Source organism: Camellia sinensis, chromosome 12 (assembly GCF_055761805.1).
Source record: "Camellia sinensis isolate YWXY chromosome 12, ASM5576180v1, whole genome shotgun sequence".
NCBI lineage: Eukaryota > Viridiplantae > Streptophyta > Magnoliopsida > Ericales > Theaceae > Camellia > Camellia sinensis.
Genome location: NC_138972.1, coordinates 78,710,979 through 78,736,292, shown reverse-complemented (window position 1 = coordinate 78,736,292; position 25,314 = coordinate 78,710,979). Strand labels below are relative to the sequence as shown.

Below are 25,314 nucleotides of genomic sequence, written 5' to 3'. Positions count from 1 at the left end.
CAAGGAAATGTGTCGCTAAAAGGTGAAAATCGTCGGCAAAGAGTTTTGCCAACACACAAAGCTGCGTCAGCAAGCCGTTGGCAAAAGTGTTTTGGGAAAAACTTTTACCGACAAATATATCATTGTGTCGGCAAAAGTAACATCTTTAGCGACAAACATTTAGTCAGTAAAAGCCTTCATTTATTGTCACCAATTTACCATTGCATTGGCAAAAACGGCTCAAATAAGAAGATTGTGTGACACTTGTGCCAACCCGAATTTGCATCGGCTAAAATAATACTTTTGGCAACTCAATATGAGTTGTCCAAAGTAGGCTTTTGGCGACAAATAGGCGTCATCGACAAAACATTTAATTGTTTTAAAAAAAATAATTTGTTTTTTAGGATGGCAAAAATTACCATCACAAATAACAATTTACTTTTCAATAAGAAATATTTATTGTTTAATAATAATAAATTACATCCACACACATCAATACATTGACATTAAAAAAAAACTCTAATTATATAAGTAACAACAATAGATCACACGTGTTCTTTACAATTCAAAATGTAAGTCTATACACAATAATACTTACAAGAGAAACCAAGTAATAAAAATAAAATCAAGTCAATTCCAGTTAAAACGATGTGTTTATTACAACGGCATTAGTGTAACCTATAGATGTTGCTGCAACTGTCGAATCACCATGGCAATTAGCATCTCCAAGGTTAATGAGGCAAGAGATGCTTCTTCTAGTAACTTCTTTTCCTTCTTTGAACAACCAAGCCATTTCAATAAAATGTGTTACTTCACAACAATCTGAAACACAAAACATAAAGAAATTATGAGTTTCAATTCCAAGTGGTTTTGCAAATATCTCTAACATGTTCTACTCTGTTGTTTTCATGAATTGTTCATGATGTATAACCATCATGACAGTAGTAGGATTAGAAGCAAACACCATTCCAAAATTACTTGTTCATGATAGTAGTAAAATCTTGAATCAGTATAACAATAGCATTGTAGCATTAGAGATTTCCCAACTACTTTCTTCTCAGCATATCATCAATCAAGATCCTTTTGGGGAATTCTAGCGTAACTACCAATCAAAATCAACCAAATTCTTATCATATGCTAGTGGCTCAACAATTAGTTTCAGCACTAATCATGCCATATACATGAATAACAGTTCCAAGCAATGAAAGAGGAAGATACATGCTTAGAGAATTTACCTCGGGTGTAAACTATTGTAAAATCACATAGGAAATCTGAAGAGATCTTAAACACAAAAGCAAAATCAGAGCCTAAGTCAGATAACTCAAAAAACAAATGCAGCACATGACACAAGTGCAGTCTTAGCATTTGTCTTTTAAATCTTGTGCATCACAGGACTGTAACAATATCAAGATGGATTGTTACAGTGGGATTAGTTGTGGTGGTTAGAATACAAGTTCGTTAGAGTTTGTTAGAATGTATCCAACTGTGTTTGTTAAGAGTTAGTTAGGATTGATAGTTTGTATCTTTGTATAAATAACTGTGTAAAGCATTTGTTGAATTAGAATGGAGAATTAAGAAGTTATCAGATTTTCAATAAAATCGAACAAAATGCAGAATTCTAATTATCAAGAAAAAAAGGAAATCGAACCTTTTGAAAAAAATTATATGGAATAGCAAAACATGGTGGCCGTTTCTCATGCCTCCGGACTAAATTGCCTTACACGTTTAATGCACTAAACAAGCATGCCAAACTTAAAAATCTAAATATTTTAACATTAATCTTAAGATTCAGTCAAATGCTAGGGGAAATCCCTTACAGTTACATTAGAAGTTTTACCATTTTTTTTTTCTTTTGAACACAAGTAAAGGCATTCATATTCAACAAAATGGAAAAATAACCAAATGAATGTTTATCTTAAGATCATAAGAAAAAATCCCTTACAATCGCACTACTAAACATATTAACAAGCCTAGAAGAAAATTTCTACCCTGTACAATGGATCATTGCACTTCTTATAACTGGCAGCAACTATGGCAGCCAACCTATTCCAACAAAACAGAGTAGAATTGATAATCTGAAACAAAAGGTGAAAAAAAAAAAAGAAACGGTCAAACTGGCATGCAACAACCATGACAGCCAACATATTCCAACAAAACAGAGTAGAAATGATATGCTGAAACATAAGGTCAAAAAAAAAAATTTGAAACAGCAAAAAATATGGCTAAAATAAATTTGAATAGAACCTATTTTTATGTCATTGCTGAAGTAACCACTTGTTCTTGGTACAAGGGAATAGAAGTTTCGCAGGAGCTATATAAACACAGTGAAAACAATAGTAGTTAAAATGGTACCTATGTGACATATTATATAAAAATGCATCAACAATTAGAACATGTATATATCGTCCTCCTATAAAGCTTCTAACAAAATGAAAAGGAAACATGATTTTCAGAACCAATGACGTATTATTGAGTCTTCAATCTTATTTCCAAGTACAAAAAACAAATTATAATTAATGAAATATTTTAGGGTAATGCTATGGTACTATAAGCAAGTTATGACATTTGTTAGTTTGATTATCACAAATGTTATAACTCAATCCTATGGGAGTCATAACTTAAAAAAAATAAAAATAAAAATTGAGTTATAACCAAACCCCACATAAAGTAAATCAAAAAACTCTCAAATCATAACGAAATAACATCATAACCAATATCATAATAGATCATAACTAATACCATAACATGTCACAACCAAAGATCATAAAGGTCATAACCAAAGGTGTACCATAAAATTTTCCAATATTTTAACCATTATTTTTTGTAATACAAATAAATCATAAAAATTATATTTTCTAATGTGAGATTCTTTCAATTCTCTATGCCCGACCAAAATCAAGACTATCAAAATAATATTAACACCACAAAATATCATATCTTGCATATAATACCTCAAAATGGGGTTTGTATTCCAGAATTTCCCAAAAATATATATATGTACAAACAAAAAATTAACACAATTCATCTACATACATACACAACCAAAGTCAATAAAACCCATAAGCTATGCCCAATAGCCAACAAGATCCACAAAACCATTTGAAGCAAACCAAAGAAAAGGGTCAAACAATTAATCAATCTGAATCCTTATAACTCTATTGCCTTAATCAATCACTTAAATTTATCAAACCGCTAGACATCTCTTTTTCGCAGTACCACGAAATACGTTATATAGCAACTCTAGAAAAATCTTGAGAGAAAAGTAAATACCTATTGTTTTAATGTAGAACCTTCTTATTAAATTGTTAATGAACCAAGAATGAAAGAATAAGTAGAAGATGTTTCCTTGAAAGTTTGGGAACCAACGAAATTTTTTACAAATAATAGCAGGGATCGATGGCAACAACCACTCTTATTTTCAAATAAGTTAGGGTTTAGAAATTGAGAGTAACTTACAGAAGTGAGTCAATCGACAAAAATGGCAACGCCGGTCAGAAAACTAGTGGCAGCGATTGTGAGAGAGACCATTCGGTGGGACTGTGACAGAGAGCATGGGAGGAAGATAGGGTGTTACCTCGTTGGAAAAATGGGGGTTTACACAAAAAAATTAGGGGTTTTTTATACAGTTTTAAGATTGGTACCAAAAGACACAGTTTTGCCGTTTCAGTAAATATAAGTACATCAGCTATTTAGTTATAAAACCTACAGTGACCCAACACATGTTTGTCGCTAAAGACTTAAACCTTTGCCGACGTGCCATCTACACTGTTGTAACCCTTACACTAATTGCAAGGGACTGTTTCTTCATTGAAACTCATTGATCATCGCTAAAACTTTCCTCATGTTGGAGCGCTAATTTTTTGTAGGCACCTAATTTATATTCGACTTTTTAGCAACAACTTGTTGATCACATCGCTAATGTTTACTTTTTTAGCAATGAAAATGATTTTTGCATCACGAAAATAATGTTTTAGCTATGCAATTTTGATAGTGTCGTCAAAACTACAATTTCTTGTAGTGATATGTTTAACTGTGTGAGAGAGAGAGAGAGAGAGTTGTTTTGTTGAAGATGAATATATGGGGGTCTTCTAGTGCCTGTAAATTGATTGCTACTTGCCTAGATTAAATCTGATATTACATCTGCATTTCTTTGACTATTTGTTTTTCTTACATAGTTTTGTAGATGATATTACTTTAGTTTAAATAGGGTCATGCAATTGGGTTGTATGATTGATTAATGTCGTCTACCTTTTTGTTTTGTTTTGTATAGCTATAAAAAAAAATAATAATAAAAAAAAATAAGAAAACAATCATTCAAAACCACGGGGACTAGGATAAAAGACAAAACCTTCAAAATCAAAATGGACAATATATAGATTAAAAGATTATAGAGTGTGTAGCAAGCAATAGACAATAGACTAAGCAAGAAACAATGGAAGAAGGGACAAACAATGGAAAAACTAGGGTTTAGTTTTTTTTACTCAAAAGATGTACATTGAGATTTTTTTGTTTTAAAAGATATGTACAGAGAAAATTTTGATATAATAATATGGTGATGTCCATTATAGTAATTTTGCTTTAGGATACAATTGTCATTAAAATAATGTTTTTATTAAGTGTGTGCACAAAACTAAATAGGTATGTGGAAATAGAATTTTCCCAACACCTAGCATCTCACTACTACAAAAACAGTAAAAGATCATATTTTGATAAATGAAAATATCTCACTTTTATTAGAAGTGTAATAAAAAAAATTAGATTGATATTTTAATCACACTTAATTTAATTGAGTGTAATAATATTTATTTTTTATGTCACTTTTTAATTAAGTGTGATTATATATATATATATATTTTTAATCACATTTTTTAATTAAATGTGATTATATATATATATATATATATATTTATTTAATTAAGTGTGATTATATTTAGTATTTATTTATATATATATATATATATATAGTAGTATCCACAATTGAACAAATCAAACCCCCTCTCCCTCCCCCCCCCCCCCCCGGCGGTCTCCCCGTCTACCCCTCTCACCATCACACTACTCACTTAGCAATAACTAGGGTTTTATTATCTTTCTCTCCTCTGTAGAAACCCTAGCATTGAAACTCCTATCCCCAACAACAACAATCACCATCAGTGTTCGATCCGCCGCTATTGCCCGTTGCACAACACCTCCATCTGCCGCAGAACCACCACCTCAGTGCCGGCGATGGCAGATCTTGAAGGACGACCAAACCCTAGAGAGCTACAGGTAATTAAACACCCTAACTATGTTTTGTATGTATTTTACAATTCTTTAGATGAATGTAAATATTCTCAGTTATTCCATCTTTTTTCATCTTCTTCTTCTTCTTCTTCTTTTTTCTCTCTCTCTCTCTCTAGATTTTACAGGAATAAATTCATTCTTAGGTTAGAAGATCCCATTAGATTGAGTTTGATTTGATTTCACTTTGTTTTGTTTCTTGATCAATTTCATGCTAGTCTATTGAAATCTGTATGTATCTATTGATTTCTTGTTCTTGCATGGGGTTTGTATGATTAGAAATTCAATCTTGAGAACTCAAAGCTTGTTAGGGTTTTTGCTAATTTCTCTTAGAAATACACATATATGATCTTAGACGTCATACGGTTGATGGAAATAATTTGACAGTAAATCTGTATAGTGTGGTGTAGACGTCCCCGAACGCCCCGGGAGGAACGAGCTCCCGTTCTGTTCATTTGGGGTCACTACAGCTCAGGACTCTCAAATTGTCACAGTTCTAAGTCTGAACCAAAGAGTCCAAATCCGGCAAATCGTTTTGAGAAAAATTGATTTTTTGAAAGAAGTGCCAAACATGGACTGCTTTGCCAGATACAGAGTTGCCACCTAAATATTTTATTTTAGGGAAATTTAGGAAACCCTGACACGGTGCCAAAGGCCACGTGTCCGTCATCACCAAAGTTGCCTCGGCTCGGGAACTTGGGTACGATTGGGGAAGGTCACTTCGTGAGCACCCCCGCTCGCCCGATCAAAGATCGGCCTCTACTAACCATGATATCAAGTTTGGAAAACATTGTGTGTCCTTATTCCGGTTATTAGCCTAGGTTACTATGTGATGCGCACAGCATACAAGTATAGACTGGATCGCCCGAATTGGAAGAAAATGTTTCATGTTTGTTTTTGAAAGATGGTTTGCTACTCACAAGTAGGCTTAAAATGCAGATTTTGCCAACCTTAGGTGGGCTTAGAAAAGATGGTTTTGCCACTATCTAGTGGGCTTAAAACAAACAGTTGATGATTTATTCCAATCCAAGTAACCCAACCTTCACCCACAGGCATTCAGGCAGTTATATCACATAAGCAATTAGCCTCATGGTAAGCATGCTATTCATGGCAGCCACTCACACGCATGCAAGGATGCTAAAGCATAAAAACTCACCGAGTACTCCGAGCCAAAACAGAAACTACATTAGAAATCATGCATGATCCTAAGTATACAGAAATGCCTAATGCAACACATGCAAAAATGCAAACTATAGCAGGCTCGGCTATTCTAAACATGGCATATGAAATGCTACAGCTAACATGTATTCAATTTGGAATTGAAAATACAATGCAGTTAGTATGATGCGCCGAGCCCGGTGCATGCAAAACAGATGAATGATGCAAACATGCTGTCATACTGTATACTAATTGAAACATGCCCTAATCTAACCATCATAAGCAGGTAAATAAAAGGGAAGAAAGACGTGAGGTTGGAAGACATACATCACACTCACCCACACTTATTACAATTATGCCCTCGCACAGAGGGTCCGAATAAATAATACAGTCCCAAATGAAAGAATAGTACAGTCCAAATATTACAGTCCAAATAATGTACAAATTCCTAATTAATTTACAAATTAACTAAGAAAGCTGTAAACTGGCATGCAAGCCAAGGACTGCCTTGACTCTGATGAATGATGCATGCCCGGGTTGCCTTTGCGCGGAAATCCATGACGATGCCCCAATTAGCCTCTGTTTACACCTGTTCTTGAAATGCGTGCCAATCATCGGAAGACCGCTGATTCTTGATTTGCTGCAACAGAGAGTAGGAAAGGGGCATAGCAATGTATTTTCACAGATATATGCATGCCTCGATCCTCGTGCCACCAATCACGCATATCGATGCATGATGGCCGAGGGGTCGAAATGTGCAATTCAATGTAGAATGAATGCACATATAAACACAACAAAACCTAACTCCATCATGGGTAATCCGGAGTGTCGGTGACTTGGAATTGAGACACGTTCCATCACTCGGAGTACGAAACGTACCTCGTTTCCCGTGCCCGAGCTAACTCCTATCCCGAACACGATGCAATATGCATGACATGCATGGAATGCGACTAAGATACAATCCTAACATACACAATGTTATGGAATGGCATACACATTGCAATAAGGTAATACACAATGCTATGGATGAAATGGCATACGCAATGCAATAATGGGCTTACACCAACATGAGAGAGCCTCAGCCACACTCACATAGGAGGCCATCAGATGAAAACAAGACAACTCGAAATGCGTGCATGCGTGCACGCAAACCGAGGACCGACCCTCAGGCACCGAAATGCCACTCTAATGAGAGATGGAAAAGACATGGAATATGGCACACTATAATGCAAAAATCAGAGGTAAAATGAGATGCAAAACAGCCTCGAAACCCGGTAAAATGAAACCCGATGCATGGAACGAGCCCCGAAACATGGATTTTGGCGCATGAAATGGCCTATAGCTATGCAATTCATGCATAATTTGAACATGAGATGAAAAGACAGAAGCAAGGAAGCCCCTATATAAGCATTTTTACAGTTCAAAGCATGGCCAAACAGCAAACACAAATAGGGAAAAAATAGCATGCAAAAATGGCCCTAAATGTGAGATAATGAAACAACTCGCAGCTGCTGACCCCAAACAGATTAGGGCCCTTCAACAAAGTTGAAGAGGGGCCCAAAATATGATCTTTTAAAGTTTATGGAAAACCACAAAAACCAGCACAGGTATGGCTAAACTCTCATGCAAGAAATGGGCCAAAAGATGGCCAAAGAAGCAAGTGGTGGTTGCTGGCCTTAAACACAAAGGGGCCCTTCAACAATGTTGAAGAGGGGCCAAAAATAAATCATTTTACAGTTGATGGCCGGACCCAAAACAGTATGCAAATATGTCCAAGATGCTATGCAAAAATGAGGCCAAAAAGGGAGATATAACACAAAGTATACAAAATATATCTCAAACCATGAAAGGCCCTTAATGAAACATGAATAATGGGCCAAAATAAGACTGTTTTCAGTTCTGAAAAGAGCTCAAAAACAAAATCACAATGGGCTAATAAATCATGCAAAAATGGGGACCAAAGAGGGATATAATGACAAGTGGCACATGGAGGTCCCAAACAGTGATGAGCCCTTCTTCAATGTTGAATAAGGGCTCAAAATAAGCCTATCTACAGTTTACATCATGCTCCAAAACAGATCATACACAGGCAAAAAATATTATGCAAGATAACGATATATAAGAAGGATAATGAAGCAAGTGTATCAAGGGGGCCTCAAACAGTGAGAGGCCCTTAAGAAAAAGTGAAAAGGAGCTCAAAAAAATTTCACTTTCAGTTAAGGCCAGAGCTCAAAACAGCAAGCATGTATGGCTAAGAAATGATACAAAAATAAGCTCAAAAGAGGGGAAATAAAACTTACCCTTGAAGACAAGTTTTTAGCAACTCTTGGCTTGAGTTTGCAGCACCCCTAAGCTCTGGAGAACACCCTCAAACTGCTGGAATGGAGGATGGAAGGCTTGGTGGTGTAGTGTAAAATGGTGTAGGGTTTGAAGAATAGAAGCTTGGAGATGGAGAGGGAGAGAGATATAATGTAAAGGGCTTGAAGGGAAATTTTCTAACCCTTAGGACAGAGCTGGCCAGCCAAGTATATGGACCAAAGAGGGGGAGAAAATGAGGGAAAAAGTGGGGGGAAAACAAGCCAAGTTTCCCCCCAAAAGTTGTCCCCCCGGATACAGGATTTTGGGGGGAAAAAAGTGTATAGCTGTAATGTACACATTGCAATGATCATGGCCGGCCAGGTTTTGGAGCGGCAGGTGGCCTGCCGGCCACCTCCCATGGCTGGCCGGCCAAGGGTCAAAAAGGTTAGGTGAGATTAATGGCCAGCCACCACAAATTGGTGTCCTCCTAGGTTCCCTCAACACAACCCTGTGGTTCAAAATTATCAACTGTAAAACAGGAGAGAGAATAGGCCAATTTTAGGAAGGGTTCAAAAGGGTTAAGTGGAATTACTGGCCGGCCACCAACTTTTGGTGTCCTCCCATGTGTGTACAACACAAATATGTGGTTAGAAGTTCAAGAAAATGGTCCAAGGGTGTTCAACATTGGCTCGGAAGTGAGAAAAACGGGCGTCGGAGGGCGCCGGAGGAATATAACTGGTTGCTGAAACAATTGATGGCCTCCCACCCTTCTACGGCCTTCCTGGTGATGAAACAGAGGTACCTGCCAAAAATGAGCGAAAACCGATGCAAAACGAATGTTCAGGGGCCAGAACACGCAGTTCGGGGCCCCAAAAATTGCCTGTTAAGCACCGAAAATGGCATTCGACCACGAAGTGGGTCTCTCAGACCTCAGTGTCCCTCAAAAGGGAGTAAATAAGATGCATGCCAAAAACCGGAGCAATAGGAGATGGTTAAGCGGTCCCGAACCGAGGCACGCGGCCTATGGTTCCAAAAAACCGGGAACCGGGCTCCGAAATGGGCAAAATGGCCTGCAGCCGCAAAATGTAGCCCACGGCCACTGAGAGATGGTCTATGGGACCTCTCCCTCCCCTCAGGAAAAGAAACAGAGAAAACCGAGCCTGGTTCGCAAACCGAGGCAAGGCACAGAAGAGGGTTCGGAAATCCAGAGGCAGGGCTCACGGCCAAGACTCTGAAACTTCTGAACGAGCACATTATGCAATATCACCAAGCGCTCAACTGGTGACGTCTGAGTCTCAAGGTCGGTCAAAAATGGGGTGTCTACAGTTGCCCCTCTTTTACAGAACTCGAAAGTCATAAGTGACGGGAGTGAATGTCAAAGCCCAGAGACGACCCATTTTTGACAAGGCCGAAGACTCAGAAAAACGTACGAAATAAACAGAGGTGTGCCCGCAGGCATGCCCGCAGGCAAGGGGGCAAAATGCAAAGCGATATGCACAGAGCCGGAGGTAACTCAATGATCATGCAAATGCAGCAAGCTGTAACGAAGTAAGTATTCGCAAATAGATGCAACAGTTTTAAGCAAGAATGCAAAGCAACAACTACATTTCATGTAGTTAAGAATGCGGAGAATTGTTCAATTCTCGTCGCGTCTCACACGGAGAAGATACGATACCTGCGCGATTCGTCTGGTCGCACCAGTCTCAAAGGAACCGTACATACAATATCGTGCCTGCAAAAGAGAGAAATTCAACAAGCACAATATGCTAACAACATATATTCAATGTGATTCCGAAAGTTTGACACACGCGGTGCCGGCGAGTGAATGCATCGCGATGTGAGAAAGGAACGTGCGCAACAACGCATGCTCAAGCACAGAGGTATGGCAATATCAAGAAATGTGCATAATCATGCAAGTATGCTCATGAGAATGCAAGTTATGTGCATGATAGTGCAAAACGAGCATAAATCAAGGTGCCCGTTTGTTACGAAACAACGAGCAAGGAAACGCGTGTTTCGGCGAAGGCGACTCGATCACGGCCTCGGATCCACTTCCTGGAAAGGCTACAACACATTCAAAAAGGATACATCTTGATTTTGATGAATGATGATGAGACACATGTCGGAACTTGAAGCTGAAGTTCCGGCGGAGCAATTTCACGATCGAAAGTGCACTTTTCTTGAACTTTTTCAGGTCCCGGGAACTCCAATCTTCCTCAAAATTTGCAGAGAGCTAGGTGAGCATGTGGGAGATACGGCCGGCCAGTTATTTTCCCAAGGAGAGGCCGCCGGCCACTTTTCAAAAAAGAGAATAGCCGGCCGGTCACCTGCCCAAATCCGCGGGTAATTTGGTCTTTTCACCTTCTTCTATATATATTCTCTCACCCAAACACTTTGAGCTCATAACATCAGCCACGAAATCTTCTCCTCTTGCTTCCCAAGCCATTTTCTCCTTCAGATCCGGGTTCTATACGGGTTTTCCAAAGCCCCACGCAAGTTGTTTTCGCGAAAACATTCAGTTTCAAGCACTTTGAACTGATTAAATTTTGATTTCGGGGCTTCTTTTCTCGTTTTTGCCACTTGAGGTGAGTTTGTCTCAACATTTGGAAGATTTTCTCGGGAGTTGACTTTTGTTGACTTTTTCATTTCCCGAGAGTTGACTTTTTTTCAATTTTTGCTCATTTTTGCCCCTTTTGCAGATTTTCCGAAATGACGGGTAATTGATTGCGAACACACGGTACACATTAGTTAAGAAGTGAACACACGGCTCAAACACTGATTTGTCAAACACACAGCCCGAATTTGAAGGTGAACACACAGCACACACTGACTAAGAGTAGAACATGCAGCCCAAACTCTGATTTTCTGAACACGCAGCTCGGATTGATGGTGAACACACAGCCCACATTGATTAAGAGTAGAACACACAGCTCTAACTCCGATTTTCTGAACACGCAGCCTAAGTTGAAGGTGAACACACAGCCCACACTGATTAAGAGTAGAACACACAGCCCAAACTCTGATTTTCTGAACACGCAGCCCAAGTTGAAGGTGAACACACAGCCCACACTGACTAAGAGTAGAACACGTAGCCCAAACTCTGATTTTCTGAACACGCAGCCCAAGTTGATGGTGAACGCACAGCCCACACTGATTAAGAGTAGAACACGCAGCCCAAACTCTGATTTTCTGAACACGCAGCCCAAGTTGATGGTGAACGCACAGCCCACACTGATTGAGAGTAGAACACACAGCCCAAACTCTGATTTTCTGAACACGCAGCCCAAGTTGATGGTGAACGCACAACCCACACTGATTGAGAGTAGAACACACAGCCCTAACTCCGATTTTCTGAACACGCAGCCCAAGTTGAAGGTGAACACACAGCCCACACTGATTGAGAGTATAACACACAGCCCAAACTCTGATTTTCTGAACACGCAGCCCAAGTTGAAGGTGAACACACAGCCCACACTGATTGAGAGTAGAACACACAGCCCAAACTCTGATTTTCTGAACACGCAGCCCAAGTTGAAGGTGAACACACAGCCCATTTACTTGCACATAGCTTATTCATTTCATTGGCACACAGCTCATTCATTTTATTGGCACGCAGCTCATTCATTTTTATACTGACACATGTATTCATTCTGAATGCAGGTTGGTTCTCGCAACGTGCGGGGATATGGCTCCACCGCTGCGAGGGATTGGTATGTTGAGCTCCCAGAGGCTGTCTGGGATTTAGTAGATCTGGCGGGGTTCGGGGCCTTCTGCGTTGGGTTATCGCGTTGTCCTGCCAGGAGGACGCTGATGGCAGCTTTGGTGGAGAGATAGTGGGACACCACCAACTCCTTTCATTTTTCCGCCACTGGGGATTTGACTATGACCCCACTGGATTTTGCTGTATTGACCGGCCTGGACATAGGAGGTTGGCCCATTCCTTACAACGAGGACATGGGCGAGTGGGAGGCCGCTTGGATACATTTACTGGGGGCTCGCCCGCCTATTGACAGGGCTTCCGGGAGAGTCCGGTACACTTGGTTCTCTTCCCATTTTCGGCGGGTGAAGATGGAGCCCGGGACCCCTGAGGAGACAGAGCAATATGCCCGTGGTTTTCTTATGTTCCTCTTCGGGACTACTCTGTTCACCGATAGAGGGAACACGGTTGGGCTGTATCTGTTGAGCGCTCTGGTTGACCTATCACAGGTCAGTCGGTACGACTGGGGTGGCGCCGGCCTGGCTACCCTTTACTGTTACATGAGCGTGACCTCCCGCGGGCAGGGAGACTTACTTGGCGGTTATTGGAGAGCCTGGGAGGTACTTTATGTCCTCTTGATTTACATTTCTACTCCTCATTACTTGTACATTGCACACACAACGCACTTTACAGTCTGTATTTTGCCCTCAGCACTTTGTATTTACATTCTGCACTGCTTTTCTCAGTTATGGGTCTACGTATACTTCCCGACGTTAGCCCCAGAGTTGGAGGTGGCAGGGACCCTCATGACCCCGTACTCGCTGGTGTTCGAGGGCCAGCACCGGCCGAGACCCCGAGAGACTCTCCTTTATCTACGGCAGTATTTCGACACTGTGCGGACGACGGAGGTATTTCAAAACTCTCAGTCCCTTCCATTTTCATCTTTGGTTTGCCACGCATATTCTCGATTTCTGATTAGTTTATGCACTTGTTATCCGCAAATCACATGGCAGCCCTGGGCACCCTTGGGTGATGGTCTCCGATTTCAGTATGCCGGAGGATCGGGCACCTCCCAGTACAGGGTCTTGCTCGAAGGACCGGTTGGTAGAGCATGGTTTCTGGGGGAACGCTTTTTGCGTCAGGTGTGGGGGTACCTTTCTCAGGACCCTCCCGCAGCACCTCCAGTTAGTATGCGGACTGCTGATAGGCTCTCTTCCCAGGATATAGTCAGTGCTATGCTGGGTACTGATGCTTTGCTACATCTCGAGGAGGCGGACTACGCCACTTACCGTCATACATACCTGATGCCTCCATTGACGGGGGTTCGCACCCCGATGATGAGGTCTGCTGGTATGCCATCCTCGAGCCAGGCCCGGGCTACAGACGCCCCTTCCACTAGTAGGGCTAGCACATCTAGAGGTGGGGGTAGACCAATTCCCCCGATTCCTCCAACTCTTCCTCATCCTGGGTGGCCGGATATGCCGACTGAGCTGATGGGGTGGCAGTTTGGGGCTACCTCTCCGACTCCGATCCCGATTGAGCCTCCGATGCTCGGTCATCGATATGTCATTGATCCCGACTCACCGTTGGTATGTTCTACTGCTTTTCATCTATCATTCAAATGCTTTAGACACTCCTTTATTCGTTGATGATTTGAGCTTGTATTTGCAGCCACCCAGAGAGTACATGGAGGAGGTGGTCGGATTGGTAGCCTCACTCGAGGGCATGGTCTTGCAGAGGGAGGCACAGTTGTCTATCATGGGCTTTCAGGTACCCTTCAGTTTTCTGGCATTTATCATACTTTTGATGACATGCTGATTTCTACTGCATTGGTAGGCTATTTGTGTAGAGCACATCTGACACACACCCCACTTGTACACTGTGTTTTCATGCACCCACTTTGTGTAGTTTTTGCTTGCATCTGCATCTGATGTACATGTTTGGACTGATGCATTTAATTTGAACTCTTTGTTCGCAGATGCCTCCGGTATATGCTCAGCCGCGGGCCGGGCTACCTGGGCCTTCTTGGGGAGCTGGGCCATCTGGGCCTTCTTGGGGAGCTGGGCCATCTAGGCCTTTTCAGGGAGCTGGGCCATCCAGGCCTTTCCGAGGAGCTCGAGTAGGGTCCTCCCGCAGACGCAAGGCATATGTTATAGAGGCGGAGCCCGATGAAGAGGAGGAGGAAGAGGTTACAGACTGTCAGTCAGAGACATCTGCTGAGGAGGGGGACTCCGGTCTTGGTTCCGGGAGCGGAGGCGAGGCTGAGGGGGATCCTGAGGACGACAGCTCCGACCCAGATGATGATGATGGTGCAGAGGTTGTCCCGCAGAAGAGGATGAGGAGGGCCTCTCATTCCCGCTTCCGAGGGCATTGATGCTGCTGTTTCCTGCTTTATTTTCCTTTTTGCTAGTAGTTTGTAGCACTTTGCATATTGTTAGGCAGTTTTATTTTCTGTAAAACTTATGCCTTTGTTTGTTGTAAAACATGATGAAATGAAACGGCTTTTGAAAAGGTGTTTTTATTTTAAACTTTTAGCATCGTATCGCATCATTTTATTTTGCACAAAAATGAAATTGAATGGGAATGTGCATTGTGTAATCACCAAGTCAGGTAGTGAACCGACGTAACAAACTAAGCAACTCAACTTACTAAGATATATCAGAACCTTAGCAAGTTTACAAATCGATAATCAAAATGCAATAATGTTGACAAGACTTAAACAAAAAGCTTAAACAAAGAGTAACAACTCAAAAATACGAAATACGACAGCTCGACAAACAACTCGATAAACAAAACGACAACTCGATAAACAAAACAACAACTCGATAAGCAAAACAACAACTCGAAAAACAAGACTTAACAAAACGAAGTGTACTTCGGACGATCTGGGCAACGGAACGCATCCAAAACAGAGGAAAGTAGAGGCCTTCGGCACATCCGTTGCATGGAAATGCTTGAAACTTTCCCTCAGAGGGTAAAACAGGGCCAAAGGCATACACTGGAGCATGGCCGGCCACTTTGGGAGCCGGCCGGCCAGTTTTTTGTGTTGGAAAAGAGAAATGTGGCCGGCCAGCTAGAAAAGGTGGCCGGCCGGCCACTTATCCCTGCAGCCGTCCAATTTTCGACACTTGTCCTCCTGAATAGTGTTTTTCCCTCTATAAAAGCCTCAACTTCGGGAACATTCATTTCATCACTGCTTTGCACAAGAAATGGAGGCGTTTCTTACAGAAAATCTCACATCTTGGATCTCTTCTCTAGACGGCTCGGAAAAGCTGAACTTCTGGGGTTTCGGCTTGAATGCACTATTCACGCTGAGTCGTACTCGGCTACATCTCCCTTTTCTCCATGCCGCGGCGAGGTTTTGGAACCCGGTGACGCACGTCTTTAGCTTCGGCGGTCAAGAGGTATGTCCAACTTTTGAAGATTTTCAGGTTTTGATGGAGTCTGAATGTCATGAAGAGATCTTGCCCCAGCTCCGCTTTGGCCATGCCCAGGCTTTAGGGCGGATGTGTGGACTCACCGCGCATGATGCTCGATCTCTGATCTGTAGCGGGGAACTGGATATCCTTGGCTTGATCCATCGCTTTTCTGATGCCGGTGACCGCAGCAACCATTATTGGCAAGGTTTCCGGCAACACGCCCTTTGCTTGTGCTTGCTGTCTCACTTTCTGCTTTCCTCGGGCTTCGGCGGAGCTAGCATTCGTCTGATTGAAGTTGCCCAAGGTTTGAGAGAAGGAAAGAGCTGCATCGCCATGACCTTGGCCGAGACGCTGATGGGTTTGGATTCTGTCTATCGCCGGGAGACGACTAGATTTGCTGGGAGTCCACTGCTGCTGCAGGTAATTTTTCCCACCCAATCTCACATATGTATTTGCTCACATCACTCGGCCCTCAGGCTCGGTTTTTCTCACAAAACCCTTTTCTCACTTTTCTCTCACCGTACATCTCTCTATTCTTTATTCTCTCATTTTTCATCCCTCCCCCAGGTATGGTTAATGGACAAATTGCAGGTTGTGGACTCTTGCCCAGCCTACTCAGCTCGAGGCTATTTCTTTCGACAGTGCCTAGTCGATGCCCTTGACGAAGGGTGGTGGTTTGACTGGATGTGCCATTTGTCCGCAGATCGCATTGCTTGGCGTTGTCCTTGGCTCAATCTCCCGGCAATGAGCTATAGCATGTCCCGACTGATCGGGATCCAGTTGATTGGTCTAACCCACCGCGTATTCTACTTTCCGTTCCAGTTCCTACGCCAGTTCGGCCACGATCAGATTTGCCCACCAGAGGGGATTGAGTACCCGGCTGCTTTCCCGGTCCGAGGTGCACAGCTTGCCCGATATGCCACAGCATGGAGGACTAGTGAGCTCCTGGCTCCTGCTCCCACTTTCAGTTACACTTTGTCTGACGAGTGCTTGGACTGGCTTAACGAGGAGGCACAGGTTGGGCCTAGCTTGGCGTCAGATGCTTCGACCAGCTCTGGGAGGGGGCGCAGGGATACTTGACTTGACTATGTCCCGAATTTATTACTTTATTAGTACTTTCAAGTTTTCTTTATGAGTGTAATAAAAAGCGACTTCGATTGTATGCAAGAGCAGGAGAACTCTGTTTTGAAATCAATGAAATTAAAGGTTGTGGTACTGAAAATTTTCCGCTTTGGTCCAAAAATGGTCTTAGTTGTAAAGAGATTAATTTGAACAAAGTCAAGTTTTATTAAAACTTTTCAAAACCATTTTCGATGTGGATCAGAACTGGACACGCCGAAGATCTGTCACTGAGATGCACAACCCCAGATCCCTGCAACTGGAAAGTTGCCCCTAGTTTGAAGAGTACCGCGGCACTGCATGGCAACGGAAAGTTGCCCCTTAGTCTGAATAGCTTTTGCACCGTCGTGGCAACGGAAAGTTGCCCCTAGTCTGAATAGCACTGCACCGGAGATCACGATAAATGCTGATGGATAAAGATGACCGAGATGGTCAAAATGGACAAAGTTGATCGGGAAAAAGTTTATGGCTGAACTTCAAGGTGAAGTTGCCTACGTATCCCAAAGATGGGAATCAAGCCTTATGTAGTTCAGGCTTAGGTTCACTCGGGTATTTTCACTCTCCTTTTTCACTCTAACTTTTGCCAAGGTCGCCCTTTGCGGGTTTTCAACCTTGCGAGCTCAGTTTTTATATTTTCCAATTTTTTTGTGCTCTAACTTTTGCCTAGGTCGCCCTTTCGGGTTTTCGGCCTAGCGAGCCTCTCAAGGATAATATTTCTTCAACTTGTCCATGTTGATCGGTTGTGAAAACTCTAGGCCATCTAGATCCATCAGAACCACAGCTCCACTTGACCAGATAGCTTTGATGATGTAGGGACCAGTCCAATTGGGTTTGAACTTGCCCCTTGGGTCATAGATGGGAGCTCGGTTGTCCTTGAGCACCAAATCTCCTTCTTTTAGGTTCCTGGACTTAACCTTCTTGTTGAAAGCCTGGGCAATTCTGCGTTGATAGCCTTGAATGTGGTACAGTGCTTTCAGTCTTCTTTCGTCAAAAAGCATGAGTTCCTCAAATCTGCTCTACTGCCAATCTGCTTCGGCTATTTAGCACTCAGCCAATACTCGTAATGACGGAACCTCAATCTCGATAGGTAGAACAGCCTCCATCCCATAAACCAATGAATACGGAGTCGCTCCGGTAGAAGTTCTGATTGAAGTCTTGTAGCCCCATAGAGCAAACAGGTCGGGCTTCGGGGTCAAGGGGGATCCGGTGCTGTACAATCTCAGGATCGATCCCAGGCATGTCTTCGTAGGACCACGCGAAAACATCTTTGAAATCTTTTGATAAAGCGACTAAGCGCTCGCGTTCCTCCGAAGACAGCGTGGACCCGATCTGGACCAGCCGCGGGTCCTTCTCAGTACCAATGTTCACGGTAATGATTTCATCCGTTAAGGGTTTGACAAATCTTTCCTGCTCTTGCTCAATTAAACGTTACAAAACCGGAGGAATTTCGTCCTCGTCGTTTTCATCAAAATTTTGAAAGTCTGAATTTATGCAATAAACTAAGGGCACAGAAAAGTACTCAGAAACCACAGTTACTTGATTCTCATTAAGCTCAACCAAATCGTCCAAATTCTCGATTACAACAGACTCAAATGAGAAAGAAAAAGATGACCTGGACATAACTGTGGTATCTGGGTTATCATCCCCAGGATTACCAGACTCAGACTCAGTCGAGCTGGAACCTGATTCCGACTCACAGGACTCGGTGGAATCAGATTCCGGCTCACTACCTGACCCGGTGTTGCTGGACAAAAATCCTTCCTCGTACTGCCAAGTGAGAGAGGGTGCGATAGATGCATCCAAGATAGTCGCTGGAAAGCCCGCAGCTGTTTCATCTCCAATCATGGAAACCGAGGAGTTATCCCCCAAGCACTTTTGGTCGATCGAAGGATCTGAAAGTAGACACGCCAGTGCTACCCCCATCTCAAGTTCGGTGCTCTCAGAATCCACTGCCTTACACTGCTCAACCTCAGTTGGTGGGCCTGTTTGCGCTTCGGCAACGTCATCCCCAGGTAGTTGCAAATCGAAAAAGATCTCGAAACCAGGCACGCGCTTCCTCTCCGCGTTTAGCCATGGCTCTAGGAAGCCGCAAAATGGAAAGTCTTCCCCCTCCCGGACGAAACGTCCGTTTAGGGTACCCTGAATGGGCCGATGCATTAATTCAAACGGCTTCCCAGCCTTCTTTGCTCTGGCTCTTCCGGCCATCTCTTTACCCTTCCTCACCCAGTCCTCTTTGGTGGGCAGATAACCCAATCCAAAGGTGTGAGGGTTGTGCGGCATTTCGGCCAATGCCGCGACGCCTTTCCGGCCGCTTCTTCCCAATCCCATTCCTGGGATGTGTTGTAGCTTGTTCATGAGGTAGACAGATTGAGCACTGACGTACATCCCCTCATTCACAGCCATAACATTTTGTACCACTCGAGCCTCAGCCAAAGTGAACCCCAATAAAAACACATCTTCCGTGCCGTGCTCGATTTCCAAGACAGGTGTGGACACTTCCGGCGGCGGATGGATTGATGAATTCCCAAAAATAATTGCTACCCCCTTCCCATGAGGGTATTTCAGCATCTGATGTAGAGTGGAAGAGACTGCCTTGACCTGGTGCAACCACGGTCGCCCCAAAAGTAAGTTAAAGGTTGCGGGAACGTCCAAGACATGAAATTCAATGCTGTGTTGTCCTGGACCAACCTTGGTTTGAATTTTGGCAGTCCCCATCACTTCCCTGCTGGTATTATCGTATGCTCTGATTACTTGAGTGGTCGGGACGAAGTCCGCGGGCTTCAACCCGATTGCATACGCCGTTCTGGTCGGGCAGACATTAATAGCAGACCCGGTATCAACAAGTACCACCGGTATCCACTTATCTCTACATTCCACGGAAATGTAGAGGGGTTTGTTATGATTTGTGCCCTCAGGCGGTAGTTCCTTGTCTGAAAAGGTCAACGCCGGGGAACCTCCTCCCGGGAAAACCAGTCCGACCAGCTGCTCTGGTGTAGTATCTATGGAGAGTTTGGACTTGTCCATAGCAGATAGGACAGCTTGCCTATGTACTCACGATGCCATTAGCAGTCCCCAGATGGAGATGTCTGCTTGTATCTTCTTTAGCTGTTTCAGCACAGCCTCCTCTTCAATCTGCTTCTCCTTTTGTTTCTCCGCTTCTCTATCCTTCCCGGATGCCTCGGGTTGGTCTAGATGCGGGGGCTTGAAATACCGCCCGCTTCTCGTCATGTGATCCACCTCATCGAGGTACCAAGTGTCATCCGGTTGATTACTTCCCCAATCTTCATCCGTGTGGGCAAGACATAAGTCATCGTCTTCCCACCACATTCCGTTAGCATTCAAAAGACACCCGTCCAGTTCGGGCATGTTCGTGCTCACAGCACTTTCAGTCTGTATGCCCACAGCATTCTCCGCTCTTGTGCCCGCAGCACTTTCGATCCCTTCATGGATCTTAGCTTTTCCGGTTCTCTCAGAACCTTGTTGTTTTATCTGCACCGGTGCAGCTTGTTGTTCAGCCTTTCTGGCATCCACAATACTTCCGTCCAGAGCGAAATTCTTCGTACCGGCGCTCTCCGGCAATATAACTTGACTTCCGGCCCTTCCGGCCACAGCTGATACTCTCGCCCCTGCCAGGCCCTGTTCTGGTTGGGGTTCTCCCACTACATCTGGTTGATCATCGAGCCATCCAGTGGCCTCTGCCGATTCCTCATAGTCGAACCAGTTGATTACTGCATCCCCTGATTCTTGATCATCGAAAAATTTTAGGTTGGCAAAGTCCTCCTCTACGGCTGTCAGATCATCTGCCCCTTGCTCAAATCCATCTCCCCGGATCATACACAGCTCTCCTGTCTCTGGAAATTCTATACCCAGCCCAATCTGGCCCGTTGACAAGATGTACTCACTCGGATCATAGACTTCTCCAGCAAAACTTTGTCCAGTCCCAGATTCAACAACCCCATTCTCTCCTGAAGTCTGTCCTTCCCCATCTTCGATGGCCACCACCGTCGGCTCTGGTTGGGTTGTGGAGATGTCCAACATGCACAAGAAGTCAGTGCAGTCGGGGAGGAACACCTCCGGTTTGGGTAGGTGGGTGGGGGTAATATAGATGCTAGGATCGTAAGACACGACCCCAGTCTGGATAAAGTTGACTCTTTTGGGAGGTGGATTTTGGTTGTGTGTAGGGAGGGGGTTGGTTGTGACGTTGGGTTTTTCTGGCGGCAAAATCACATTTTTGTCAACGAGGTCTTGAATCTCGTGACGCAGCCTATAACATTGGTCGGTATCATGGCCATGCTGCTGGTGATATGCGCAGTACTTGGCCGGGTTGTGAGAGGGAGGGAGTGGGTTCGGCAATGGCCTCGGCTCTAGGGGTTTCAGATGCCCCTTTCTGATCAAGACCCCCAGAGCCTTAGACAAAGGCATATATAGTGGGGTGAAGGTTCTTTGACCTCTGGGGGGGTATTTGGAGGTTTGAGTATTGCTTCCGGATGCACCGGAGAAGGGTGTGGCTGCCATGGGCCTTGGAAGGGGAGGGGGAATGGTGGCGACCATACTGACTTTCAAGGCTCTTGCGTTTGCAGCGCCACTCGGGCCTGCGTTGTTGTTACGGTTGAAAGTCCTCCTCGGTTGCTCCCTATCCTGGTCAAACAGACCTTGCCTCATTGCATCTTCGATTTGTACCCCCATCTCGTGTAAATTTGAGAAAGTGGGAAAGGGGATTACAATCATTCTCTGCATCAACTTTGGTTGGAGATTGCGCACAATCATTCGGATTTGGTCCTTATCAGTGGGCCTCAAAGTCATCATTGACGCCTTTGCCCTCCATCGGATTACAAAGTCTGAGAAAGTTTCCTTGGGCTCCTGCCTTGTCGTTTCGAGATCACGAGTTGTAATCTCGATCTGAGTGTTGTACGAGTATTGCGCGACAAAGGCCTCTGCCATTTCATCCCAACTCTTCTTCACTTCATCCTCTAACTTCGCGTACCAGTGGGCGGCCACACCCGACAGGGTTCGGCCGAACAGTGAAAGCTTTTGTGGTCGGGTTAGGCCCATTGGCCGCAGGATGTCTGAGAATAGCCGAAGATGGACCATAGGGTCGCCGGACCCGTCGAAACGGTCGATTTGAGGCATCTTGAACCTATCGGGCAATGTTACGGCCACGTCGGTATATCCGTCCTCGATATCCGGAATAGCCCTTATCCCTTGGGATTTCTTGAAGAGCTTCTCAAGCTTGCTCAATTTCAGAGTTGTATGATCAATCTCGAACTCGAAAGGAGAGTCCGGGTGATTAGGTGTATGGGTCTTGGACAGTTGTGGTAGAAGCGGGGGCGGAGCTGGCCCCGTTGGAAGATTCGTGTCCTCTTGTAGGTTCTGGATATTTGGCACAGTGTTCTGGGTGTTAGGCAGAGCGTTCTGAACAGTGGGTGCCTGCTCGGGTAATGGAGCCCCTGGCGAAGGAGGGACTTGGTGTGAAACAGATGCCGCATTCTGCTGCTGTAGCCTGGTAATCAGTTCGGCCTGTTGGGCCATGATCTCAACCTGTTGTTTGGCAAACTCATCCCGGCGAATGGCGTCCTGTTGCATGGCTCTCATGGTTTCTTGCATCTGACGCATCATTTCCTCGACTACTGTCGGTATTGCCATACTGCCTTGGTTCGTCCGAACTATTGGCAAGTCTATTTCTATAGCAGTAATTGGGATCCCAATCTGACTGTCCACTGACGAGGTAGTCCTCTGCTCGGATACACTGCGCTTCCTCGGTCTCTGCCTGATAACCGGGGGTAGAGAATGGAACACTGGCTGTCCGTCAATTAGATTCTCGGATCGATTGAGTCAACGACCTCGTGTCCAAAGTGCTTGGGAAATGTCTGCTGGGTTGGAAGCAATTGTGCTGGAACTGCCCTAGCAAAAGATAAATAAAGCGAAAAGGAAATAAATAAACAGATAAACGGACAGCATAAATACATGACACACAGCCTGGCATAACAACACACGGTTGACAAGCTGAATACACTGTCCTCCAACACTGATTATTATCCCTGAATCACTATCCTCAAATCTGAATCTGATACCCACAGATAACTGATTCTCAAATACTGACTGATGCCCGCAGGCCTGATACCCATAATACTGAACTGACACCCGTAGGCCTGATGCTCAAACCCTGTAAACTGATACATGCATTCGTATGGAGACGCACCCCAAAAGCACATAACAAGTAAGTGAGAGCCAAAACACCCCTATGTTGGGGTAGGGTTTCCCTGTCCTATTTTGTCAGGAGCTAGGGTTTCACTACGCACTGTAGACACCCCATTTTTGACCGCCCTTAAGACTTGGGCACTACTGATGGTTTGCTCGGTGTTGAGAGATGTGCAGGGCAAAGAATCAGTTTCTTCGGCTAGAAGAGAGGCAAATCTTTCAAAACACTTTGTTTAGGGTTTTGGAGTTGAAGAAAAGAGGAAAGGAGAGGAGAAAACTAGTTTGGGAGAAGTTCGGCATGAATCCGGGTAGAAGCGAGTTGAGCAGCCCTCGCTGAATCGGGCTTATCTATCTGTACACTTGGATTTTAGCTATGAGGCCACCATCGTCGGAAAGCTTACTTCCAGGGCTTCATTTTTCACTCAAGAATCTCTTAAAGCCAAGTCCGGGTGGGGGAGATATGATTGGTTGAAGTTGGGTATCATCCCGGTTGGATCGAATCTGCGCGGCTTCACCAAAATGGGCATAACTTTTTCCACAGGAGGAATTTTAATGCAAGGTTTGCGCCATTGGAAAGCTAACTTCCGGGGCTTTAATTTGGACACCAACGGGCAGTTTTTTGACCTTACCAGCCATCCACCGGCACTATATTTATCCGGCCGGCAATTTATTGTGCCGACCGGCACTTTATTTTGCTGACCGGCAGTTTTTGCTAGCCGACGACCTTCCGGAGCATTCTGCAGATTGAGTGGATTCCAGCTGTGCCAGCTGGAATGCACAGAATCGATCCCCCACGCACATGTGTGTTTGTTTTGCACCTTGTGAGCCTTTGAACCCCTTAACCTTCTAGAAGCTTGAACCCTTTGGCCAAGCTTCTTGGAGAAGCTTGGCCAGCTGTTTTAGCTTCCTCTAGAAGCCTTGCACCCCCTTGAACCCCTTTGACCCTTTCCCTTTACTTAGCTTGTAAGCTAAATGCTTCCCTTGCCTTATATAAGCACCTCTCCTCCTCCTTTGTTTAGGTTAGAGATTAGAGGCAAGAAAAACCAGAGATATACCACATATATCTGATATACATACATACAAACCTCCATCTCTCTCCATATCTCTCTCATTCAACCATCAAACACCTTTGTTCTTGGGCCATTTCTTCATCAACTCATAGCACAAGGCATCCAACGCCTATTCCAGCAGCTTGAGGCTGTCCTCCAGAGGTTAAAAGCTCCCAAACTTGGTCCAAGAGGTGTTGGTTTGCTGGTCTTCAAGGGTGAGTCTTCATCTTCCCTTTTCTAGCCTTTTCTTGCTTCATATCTAAGCCATAGTTTCTTGCACTTTTGGGCTCTGACCCAAACTTCAAATCATCATATTTTGAGGTCCTCTTCATGTTTGATTGAGGACCTCTTGCTGTTTGAGGATAGTAGCTAGCACTTCCTTCTTTATCTCTCCTTTAGGCCCTAATCTTACATGTTATTTTTGGCCTATGTGTAATCTGTTTTTGGGCATGTATTAAACTGTATATAGGCTTATTTTGAGCCCTTCTTCAACATTGAAGAAGGGCTCAACACTGTTTGGGACTTCCATGTTGTACTTCCCTTTATATCCTCTTTTTGGTCCCATTTTTGTATGTCTTGGCAGCCCCTGATGTTGCTATTTTTGGACCTTGGTCCGAACTAAAAGTGGCTTTATTTTGACCTCCTGAACATGTTTTATTAAGGGTATTTTCTTGTTTGGTGAATGTTTTGTATACCTCATGTTATAGCCACCTTTTGGCCCATTTCTTGCATAAGAGCTTAGCCCTACCCATGTTTGTTTTGGGGGCTTTTACAGTTCTGTAAATGTGCATATTTTGGGTCCCTCTTCAATGTTGTTGAAGGGCCCTAACCTATTTGGAGTTAGCAGCTGTGAGTTGCTTCATAATCGCATGTTTAGGGCCGTTTTTGTATGCCATTTTAGCCCCATCTTCGCTTGCTGTTTGGCCATGCCATAAACTGTAAAAATGCTTGTCTCAGGGCTGTCTTGCTTCTGTCTTCATGCTCCATGTCCATATTATGCATAGTTTGTATAGCTGTAAGCCATTCCATATGCCTAATTTTGCATTTCGGGATTCATTCCATGCGTTGAGTGTTGTTTCGTTATGTTTCGGGGCTGTTTTGCATCACCTATCGCCTCTGA

General features: G+C 43.9%; 1 long non-coding RNA gene across 1 annotated transcript; it reads right to left on the bottom strand.

Annotated features, from left to right (window-relative positions):
- Window positions 1–479: 479 nt before the first annotated feature.
- On the bottom strand, window positions 480–3,632 carry LOC145804591 (uncharacterized). The gene is made up of 2 exons (XR_014346604.1): window positions 3,436–3,632; window positions 480–801 (listed from the first exon to the last, which is right to left on the bottom strand). It is a non-coding gene; the product is annotated as an uncharacterized LOC145804591 (long non-coding RNA).
- Window positions 3,633–25,314: the final 21,682 nt, after the last annotated feature.